Here is a 10722-nt window from a genome sequence, read left to right as displayed (position 1 = left end):
TTTTTTTGTTTTTATACCACCGTGTGCGGATCGTGGAATGTCTACCCGAAAACTGAGGAGCGCAGTGAACGACGTGTAAGAGGTTTAGAAAAGGGCTTTAGAAACGGTTTTGGAGCCAACAAGAGCCAGCCACATGGCAACACGAGTGATGCCCACGTAGCAACAATGGTTACTCACTTGGGCCCCGTCGAGAAGCATGCAACGAAACACCGCTTCTCGCCACGTGGCACAACACGCAACGAGGGTGCGATGACGGTAATAAAGTCGTAAGGGTAGAATGGTATTTTCAGTATTTTTCAATTAATATCTTTAACAATCCCTCACTATATATATATATATATATATATAGAGAGAGAGAGAGAGAGAGAGAGAGGGAGAGAGAGAGAGAGAGAGGGAAACTCGATCTCGAAGATTGGCACGCTTACCAGCGAATCATGTGCGGGACCAAGTCCTGTGTCAGGCCATGCTCTGACGTGATCTGGCCAGCATAATACCAACAAAGCCGTCCCTGGCAAGTCAACCCATGTTTGACCTCCAAAGTCCACCTATGGTCTCTGTCTACCTCCGAGCCGTCACCCTGACAAGATGTTGCGGAAACAATGGCTGTTCTGGTGGCCGGACACCGACTGCTCCATGACCAACGCAAACGCATGCATGCGTGCATGGATGCTTCTTTGTTGTATAATGTAACTTGGTTTTCGTACATATGCCAACAACATCTGTAGAATACTAACAATTGCTACAATTTCTTCCTATGTATCTGATCTCTTTTCTCGCTCTTCATCTTGCCATGAATCTGTTTATCATACTGTGTTGGCGTCGATGAAGCTTAGGATCTGTTGGACCGAGTTTGCGATGTCCTCCGCAATGCATCTGGTCTCGCTTGCAGTCTGTCATGGGAGATGTGAGCTCGAGTGGAAGAGGAGGAAGAGAGAAGAACCGATCGTGTTTACCTTGGCGTTGAGGGACTAGAAGACGGTTTGCTCGGTGGTGCTGATGTTGGTGTGGAGAATGGCGAACTGTAGATCCTCGAGAGCGGCGATTGTCGTGATGAGCTGCCCTGGCCGGCGACGAGAGAGGATCTTGATAATGGCGGCGAAGCCCAGAAGCCTGACCTCGACGTCGGCGAGGCAGGACTTGTTCTCCGCCGTCTCCTCGCGGAGGCCGCCGCCTGGGTCAATGTCGAGGAGCTTGACTTGGTCGGCGTCGGGGACGGGGAGGGGTGGATAGAATGGCTGCTGGTTGGGCAGCAGAGGGGCGTCCATCGCCGATCTTGGAGCTTCACCACCGCCGAAGAGCCTTCGTCTCTTTTGGGACTCCAAGCATTGCAGGAGTTGCTCCAACTCCTTCACGAACACGATGGCTCCTCCGGCAATGAGAGACGTGAGCACGCGGAGATGCTCGTTCATCTGCCTGCTCCGGTTGCGTTCCACCGCCATGGCTCTCCGCCTCCCCGATATTAAGGTTTTGAGGGTCAGAGATCTTCCTATCTCTCCATCAAATGTAAATTGATATGATTCATTAGCATCGGTTGTTGGAATTCTGAAAAAGTGGTAAATGGTTCATCATTTTAAAGATAGTAAAAACATCTAAGAATTCTGAACCTACAGATATATGCCATCTCTTTAGGTGATTTATCAGAAGATTTAGATATATCATGAGGATACCTAAAGTTATAAAGCAGGTTTCTAGTTATTCATCCCACCTAGCAATGTTTGTCCTATTAAACCCTTCAAGAGTTAAAATGAGATGCAAAATAAGACCCAAAAACCTTGTTGTTGTCATTCTTCATTGGCAAAGCTGAAAAATAAGTTGTCTATTATTTTTATTTCAAATTTTAAAATATTTATTATGTAATTCTTTCAGCCCAACAAGATGGCACAATATATATATATATATATATATATATATATATATATATATATATATATATATATATATATATATATATATATATATATACTAAATTTAAGAACAAATAAATCATATTCAAATTATAAAAATATATATAATTGATAAGTGTAATAATTACGACAAGACTTGCGTAACACCCGCTAACGCCCCGCGCCCTTATTGGGCTGACACCGCGTGACTGACACAAGTAGTAACGCCAACCGAGGCCCATTAACGACCGCTCAGGCTCGACTCGCACGCTACGCCAATAGCGATGTCAGACGTCATCAGGTACGATCCTGCCCCCTGCGAGCAGGCACATCAGGTAACACCAAGCTTCCCTATAAATACCCTCTCATTCATCAGAAAAGGGGAGAAAGAAATAGACACACAAAAACACTTCTTCATCTAAAACTCCACTCCACATCACTAACTTAATCATCAGAGGGGTTGGGTCGAGCATCCCGACCCGACCTGTGTGCAGGGACAAAGGTGAGGCGCTTCTCTCCGGGCGCGTTGGCAAGGAACTCCCTCCCGAAGGAATCGGCGACCCGTCATCCGGACCCGAACCAAGCCGCGTCGACCCCGAGGCCACGGCTAAAAAGTTGTTTACACCAACATAATGGCGCTAGAAGGAGGGCCGATGTCGAGGGATCGCCAGGCCAACTCGACTGAACCCATAGTCGAGGAGGTGCATCCGGTCGGGGCTTCAGGGGAACATCCTCCACGGACGGGTCTCCGTAGCGAACACCCCGCCGCAACTTCAGAGCGCTATTAGCGAATCTTCAACGACCAGGGTTTTCTACCACCCGACGACCCCTCCACTGAACCATCGCCCGTCTCGTCCGAGGTCTTTCTCAACCTCACCCATCAAGTCCAAGTTCTAACCGGTATGATACAGTCCATCATTCCACTCGTCTCCGGAACGCTGCACCCGCCGGCTGCCGAACCGGTGCGACAGCAGGAGCCGCCTCCTCAAGCTCAGGCGCAGCCCTTGGAGCTCCCCACTTCGCCTCGGGTCCCATCGTCTCCACTCACGGATCGAGTGACGGCGGACCGGAGAGGCCACGCCTAACCCGAGGCCTTTCCTTCGGCCTCGACAGACTCCTTGCGAGCCGAGTTGCTCCTCGTCAGTCAACGCCTTGACGAGGTACAGAAGGAGGTCCGCAGGTCAAGAGGAGAGCTTGGGGAGGACATACATCAGGGATCCACATTCGTCCCCGAAATACGGGATCAGACGGTCCCACAGAACTTTCTTCTCCCCTCTCTCGACACATACGATGGCTCCACCTACCCAGCAGACCATGTAGCTGCCTTCTGCACCCAAATTACACTGTACGGAACTTCTGACGCTCTGATGTGCAGGGCGTTCCCCACAACACTAAGGGGACCAACCCGCACGTGGTGCGGCGGCCTGAGGACCGGGACCGTCGCCTCATTCGACCAGCTCGCTAGAGACTTCGAGCTCAACTTCTTAGCCAGCGCACGGCCGAAACCATTCGTTGCCTTGCTTCTCGGACTACACCAGAGGGAGGACGAGTCCCTCTCCCACTTTGTGAACCATTTTGCCATGCAGATCCGTGGATTATCCGACGCTCACCCCTCTCTGTTGATGCAGGCGTTCATGACGGGACTACGACCTTCCCGATTCTTCTGGTCCCTCGTTGAGAGACCCCCCTCCGTGGTACCTGAGATGCTTCAACGGGCGAACCAGTTCATCGCGGCTGAGGCTTGGTTGGCCGGAAAGTAAGAAAAGCACACGAGGGTTAGACCGGAGCCGGCTCGCGGGCAGCAGCCTGCCGCGACTAGGCGTAGGCTGGACGACCTACCCACTCTGAGGCCTCCTATGCCCCCCCTAGGTGCATCTCTGCTAGTCATATGTGCCCAGCAAGCCAATCACGTGAGTGATGACACGTGTGACTTGATACAGAATCTTTTTGCTTATTATATTTTGGCGTATATCACTTTATAACTATTGCATAAATGCATACATATATTGTGATGTCCTTGGATTTGTGTAATGGGAATCGGATCGTGATGAGATCACGATAATGAGATCGATTCACCTTTAAACACATATCCTAAATAATCCCGGTCATAGGTTACTCGAGAGGGACATCGTGATAACCGGATAGACTGGTGTGCTGTATACCCGTCCATATGATGGATGCAGCTGGTCTCATAGCTGCTCGTGTAGGGACACTAGGGATACAGTACAGGTGCTCATTGGAGAATGAGTTCACTGATTGATCCGCTTACGGAATGCTGGATGGTTGATGATGCCTTATTGTCAGACAGCGATTCCGTAGTCCTAGTGGTGTATCTGGTCCTTAGACTTGAGACACCAAGGATGTCCTGTATGAGTGCTCCACTCTTTGATACCAGACTTATAGGTTTGGCTGTCCCAGATCTAGTACAGCTGATCATTGGGAGTGGTAGTCGACCTTACGAGGGCTATTGAGTGTCGATAGAGGATCATCCACTCTCGGCGTCATGAGAGGAATATCTCATGTATTCTTGCTCAGACAAATCCCTGGCCAGGGTCATTCGGGTTGAGAGAGAAAGAGTTCTCCGGGAGAATCCGATTAGAGTGAGACTCGAGTAGAAACCGTATGGGTCTGACAGCACCATGCTCGATATACGATCTCTGGGATTTTAGATGGATGAGGGACTATAGGTACATGGTAACTGAGGACAGACATGTCCAATGGATTGGATTCCCCTGTATCGTCTGGGGACTACGGCGTAGTGGCATAGTACGTCCGTAGTCGATGAGTCGAGTGAATTATTACAGAGATAATAATTCACTGAGTTAGAAGGAGTTCTGACAGGTATGACTCACGGCCAGCTCGATATTGGGCCTAGAGGGTCACACACATATGGTAGGCATTGCAATGAGTAGAGGTTCAGATATGAGATATCCGACGGAACCCTTGTCTTATTGGATGCAGATCCAATACCCATTAGGGGAGGACCCATTAGGGTTTGACAAGGGATCTCTATAAATAGGAGGGATTCACAGCCTCCCTGCTGTGTGGATCACCGCTAGAGAGGAGGACGCTTGACCTCCTTTACCCTCTCCTAAGGAACTGCAAGGAAACAGGGATATACGATCTCCCTAGGTAACACAATCTACTCTATACGCAGTTTTGAGTTTCGCAGATTTTTGCGCACCAATCTTCGTACGACGACGAACATCTCTTTGGGAATCGGGGATTTTGTTTTCTTGTTCTTCCGCTACGCATGTGATGTCGCCCCCATGATTTCCCAACAGTAGTGTCAGAGCCAGGTTGTTCGTGCGAATGATTGGTTTTGAACTGCGTTTGTTGTGTTTAGGAAGAATTTTGACGACAAAATCGTTGACGCAAAAACAAGGAAGGGCAGCAACAGTTGCAGCCCTCGATCTGCGTGCGTGCAGCGCAACCGAAGGCGGGCAGCACAGGGGCTGCGTCTGCAGCAGCCGGCCGGCGGCCTGCTTGCAGCAGGCTTACGTCCGGCGGGGCTGGCAGCCCGCGGGCAGAGGTGCCTGCGGCCGCTTCTCCCGCAGGGTGAGACGCCGCAGGGCAGCGGCGCTTGCCGCCGCTGCTCCCGCGGGCAAAACCCCCCCCCCCCCCCCCCCCCCCCCCCCCCACAGGGGCGGCCGCCCGGCGGTACAGCACCGCCTGCGGAGGCAGCGGCGCCCGAAGGGGGCGCCCACCCGCAGCGGCATCGCCGCCAGCGGGCGTGCCGCCTGCAGGCGAGGGCAGTGCCCTCGCCCCGCCGCACAGGTTGCGGCGGCGGCAGCAGCGAAAGGGGGAAAGGGCATTAGGGTTTTCTGGGAAAAAGACAGTTTTGCCCCTCGGAATTTGAGAAATTCCAGTTTCTGTCTTTTATCCAAATTACGAAAATACCCTTAGGAATTGAGAAATTCCCTACATATCCCTGAATTCAGAAAATATTAATTAATTAAAAGGTTTAGTTGATTATTATTTTTTATTATTATCTAGTAGTCTTACATGTGATGTATGATGTGTGGACGGATGATCATGGACCGTGTGATGTGTGTACTTGTGATTATTATTATTGAGGTTTGCGAGCCTCCATTATATTTCTCGTTTATTATCGGGCCTGCGTGCCTATGATTAAGTTGTAATCACATGAGGAGGCACAGCGGGAGCGTGGATGCGATAGTAGGACCCACGAGATGGACGATCGTGATGCATGGAGATGCATCAAGATGTCGACGGAACCGACGAGGACGAGATGGACGATCACAGGGCATGGAGATGCACCGTTGCACACATAGATCTTGATGTGAGTGATTAGGCCTACTAGCGCGGGCCTAATCATATTAGGTTGTGGTCCATGATCATCTGGTGTGATTGCTTATACACATACTAGATATGTATATATATTTGCATGCGATGTAGATATATATTAAATATGTATATGTGTGACATGTCATATTAGGAGACCAAATCATAGAAACATCTCTCGATAATATTAAGTCGGTAAATGTGAGGCAATTAGATTGACCCACGTGGCCTTCCATCGTTATAAGTAGGAACCGATTCCCGGTGTAGGTTGAGTTGGTCGAGTCCCTCGAGACTCACCTATATCGCGATTCGCTATCTTGCTTACGACATAGAGATGTCACCGGTGACCTGAGGGCATGGTATGCTTGGTCGAGTCCCTCGAGGGTATATCATCAAATCAGACTCATCTTGTAACGAAGGTGTTGACTTAACCGAGCATCATGGTTGGTCGAGTCCCTCGAGGCCATGGTGATTCGGAGGCCGAACAGGACGGGAATCACAAGGAGTTGTGATCGGCAAGAGTTGCCTACCTTTTAGGCTTAGTGAGATTGGTCGAGTCCCTCGAGGTTACACTAAGACGCTGATTGGATCCTGATCCCCACTAGAAGTCTGCCGGAGACTTCCGTTTCACGTGCTGAGGGTGTCGCGTGGCTCGTTAGTAAAATAGTGGGAGCATATTAAGATAGAAGTCCATATCTTGATAGTTTATTTCTTGCAAAATCTGCATGTTATTCATTTCTGCTACATCTTTATTTTCAGAAAATGTCGCTTTCAAATCCCTTACGTGGCATACTTGATGTCAACCGCCTCACTGGTCCAAATTATACGGATTGGCTCCGTAACTTGAGAATTGTTCTCACAGCGGAGAAAATCGTGTACGTCCTTGATACAGTGATGCCTACGCTCGAAGAAGGGGCAAACGAGGATGAGATCGCTCGTTACGTGAAGTACATTGATGACTCCACTCTTGCTCAGTGCTATATGTTGGGCTCTATGACTCCTGAGTTATAGAGACAACATGAAAAGATGGATGCCAGATCCATTCTCCTACATGTCCGTAAATTGTTTGAGGAACAGGGAAGGACTCAGCGATATGAGATATCTAAGAGCCTCTTCCGCGCTTGGATGATTGAGGGGACACCGGTTCAGAACCATGTCCTAAAGATGATTGAGTGGATAGAGAAACTCACAGGTCTAGGAATGGTCCTAGAGGATAACTTGTGTGTGGACATTGTACTTCAGTCCCTACCAGATTCCTTTTCATAGTTCATAATGGATTTTAATATGAACAAGCTTGAGGTGACTCTCCCAGAACTCTTCAATATGTTGAGGGAGGCAGATAGTACTATTAAGAAAGAGAAGCCAGTTCTCTACACTGGTGAGACCAGAAAGAAAAGGATAATAGAAAGGTCCCTTAAGAAGGGAAAGGGCAAGGGCAGACCAGGTAAAGCAAAGGTTGCTAAGAAAGACCCAGCAAAGGACAAAGGCCAGTGCTTCCACTATGGTAAAGATGGGCACTGGAAGAGGAACTGCAAAGAGTACCTTGCAGAAAGGGCGAAACAAGAAGCTTGGTGAAGCTTCAGGTACATTCATGATCAATCTCCAATTGGCAGATTTTTGTGATAGTGCATTGGTATTGGATACCAGTATTGCTTATTACATCTACAATTTATTATAAATTCTAGCAAAGCCGAGGGGAGATTGACAAGAGGAATATTGCATAAAGGTTTGTTTATGCAAGACACTACTCCACATATCATGAATGTAAGTGTCTAAGAGGAAACGAGATGAGGTGAACAGTGCATACTTATGGCATTGTAGGCTAGGTCACATCCATGAAAGAATGATTCAAAAGTTGCTAAATAATGGATATCTAGATCCATTCGACTATGTGTCATATGCAACTTGTGAACCTTGTATTCGTGAAAAATTGACCAACTCTCCATTTAGTGGAATTGGAGAGAGAGCCACTGAGTTGTTGGAACTCATACATAGTGATGTATGTGGACCCATGTCAACTCATGCCATTGGAGGTTACTCCTACTTCATTACATTTACTGATGATTTCTCAAAGGTATGGATATGTGTACTTAATGAAGTACAAATCCGAGGCCTTTGAGAAATTCAGAGAGTATAAGAATGAGGTGGAAAACCAGACTGGAAAGAGTATCAAAACTCTTCGATCAGATCAAGGAGGTGAGTACTTAAGTACAGAGTTTACTCAGTTCCTCAAGGACCATGGGATATTATCCCAATGGACACCTCCTTACACACCTCAGCTCAATGGTGTCTCTGAAAGGAGAAATCGTACGTTATTAGATATGGTACGGTCCATGATGAGTTTCGCTGACCTACCCATCTTATTCTAGGGATATGCCCTAGAGACCACAGCTTACCTTCTGAACAGAGTTTCAACTAAGTCGGTAGTGTCTACACCATATGAGATATGGAAAGGGAAGAAGCCTGATCTTAAGGTTGTTAAGATTTGGGGCTGCCCTGCCCACGTTAAAAGACACAACCCCGATAAGTTAGAATCAAGGACAGAGCGATGCAAATTTGTGGGATACCCCAAGGAAACTTGTGGGTATTATTTCTATCATCTTGAGGACCAAAATGTCTTTGTAGCTAAGAGAGCAGTGTTCCTTGAGAAGGAACACTTTCTTGGCGGAGACAGTGGGAGAATGATAGAGTTGAGCGAAGTTGGAGAACCAAGCTCAAGCACCACTCTACAGCCCGAGTCTGTTCAGGTACCTAATACACAAGTTTCAACTTTACGCAGGTCTGATAGAGTATTCCATCCTCCTGAGAGATATGTGGGACATATTAGAGGAGAGGATGTTGAGGATATTGATTCTCAGACCTACGAGGAGGCTATTATGAGTATAGACTCCGGGAAGTGGCAAGAAGCCATGAATTCCGAGATGGATTCTATGTACTCCAATAAGGTTTGGAACCTAGTTAATGCACCCGAAGGTATTGTACCCATCGGTTGCAAGTGGATCTTTAAGAAAAAGATCGGAGTAGATGGAAAGGTAGAGACCTATAAAGCAAGGCTAGTGGCTAAGGGGTATCGTCAAAGGCAAGATGTTGACTATGACGAAACCTTCTCACCCGTAGCAATGCTAAAATCCATCAGAATTCTATTGGCTATTGCAGCACACTATGATTATGAGATCTGGCAGATGGATGTGAAAACCGCATTCCTCAATGGGAACCTCGAGGAGGAGGTGTATATGATGCAACCTGAGGGATTCGTGTCCAAGAACTGCCAAGATAGGGTGTGTAGGTTGCTTAGATCCATTTATGGACTAAAGCAAGCTTCCCGAAGTTAGAACATAAGATTTGATGAGGCAATCAGATCTTATGACTTCGTTAAGAACGAAGATGAGCCTTGTGTGTACAGGAAGGTAAGTGGGAGCGCTATCACCTTTTTTTGGTGTTATATGTGGATAACATCCTGATCATTGGGAATGACGTAGGAATGCTATCCACGGTAAAGGCTTGGTTATCTAGATATTTCTCCATGAAGGACTTAGGGGAAGCATCCTATATCTTGGGGATTAGAATCTATAGAGATAGATCCAAGAGGATGCTTGGCTTGTCCCAGTCCAAGTACATAGAAACCATTGTCAAAAGGTTTGACATGAAAAATTCTAAGAAAGGGAAAACATGAATATGATACCTTATGCCTCAGCAATAGGGTCTATCATGTATGCCATGCTATGTACTAGGCCTGATATAGTGCATGCTCTGAGTGTCACGAGCAGGTATCAGGCGGATCCAGGCTTGGAGCACTGGAAAGCAGTAAAGTGTATCCTTAAGTACTTGAGAAGGACTAAGGATCTTTTACTAGTATATGGAGGTAATAGCCTTAAGGTTGAAGGCTTCACTGACTCAAGTTTTCAGTCTGATGTCGATGATAGCAAGTCAAATTCAGGGTATGTGTACACCTTGAATGGAGGAGCAGTGTGCTGGAAGAGTTCCAAGCAAGATACCACTGCTGACTCGACCACAGAGGCGGAGTATATTGTTGCATCAGATGCAGCAAAGGAGGGAGTCTGGTTGAAGATGTTCATCACAGATTTGGGAGTCGTTTCGGATAGCGAGAAGTCGACTTCCTTATATTGCGACAATTATGGGACGATTACTCAAATAAGGGAACCCGGGTCTCATCAGAAGTGTTCTGAGTAGGTTCCAGCTTATCAGAGAGATCGTAACCCGAGGAGATGTAGCAGTGGAAAGAGTTTCATCCGAAGATAACATTGCAGATCCACTGACAAAGCCGTTGTCTCATTTTGTCTTTGAGCATCACAGGGGTCTGATGGGGATCAGACACATAGGTGATTGGCTTTAGGTCAAGTGGGAGATTGCTAGTCATATGTGCCCAGCAAGCCAATCACGTGAGTGATGGCACGTGTGACTTGATACAGAATCTTTTTGCTTATTATATTTTGGCGTATATCACTTTATAACTATTGCATAAATGCATACATATATTGTGATGTCCTTGGATTTGTGCAATGGGAATCGGATC

At 47.4% G+C, this 10722-nt stretch overlaps 1 pseudogene; it reads right to left on the bottom strand.

Moving 5' to 3' along the window:
* Nucleotides 1–803: 803 nt before the first annotated feature.
* Nucleotides 804–1439, bottom strand: LOC135611540 (transcription factor FAMA-like; annotated as a pseudogene).
* Between the last annotated feature and the right edge of the window lie 9283 nt (nt 1440–10722).

The sequence above is a fragment of the Musa acuminata genome, chromosome BXJ1-2 (genome assembly GCF_036884655.1).
Source record: "Musa acuminata AAA Group cultivar baxijiao chromosome BXJ1-2, Cavendish_Baxijiao_AAA, whole genome shotgun sequence".
NCBI lineage: Eukaryota > Viridiplantae > Streptophyta > Magnoliopsida > Zingiberales > Musaceae > Musa > Musa acuminata.
The sequence above is the reverse complement of the archived record's forward strand: the minus strand, read 5'-3'. Positions and strand labels throughout refer to the sequence as shown.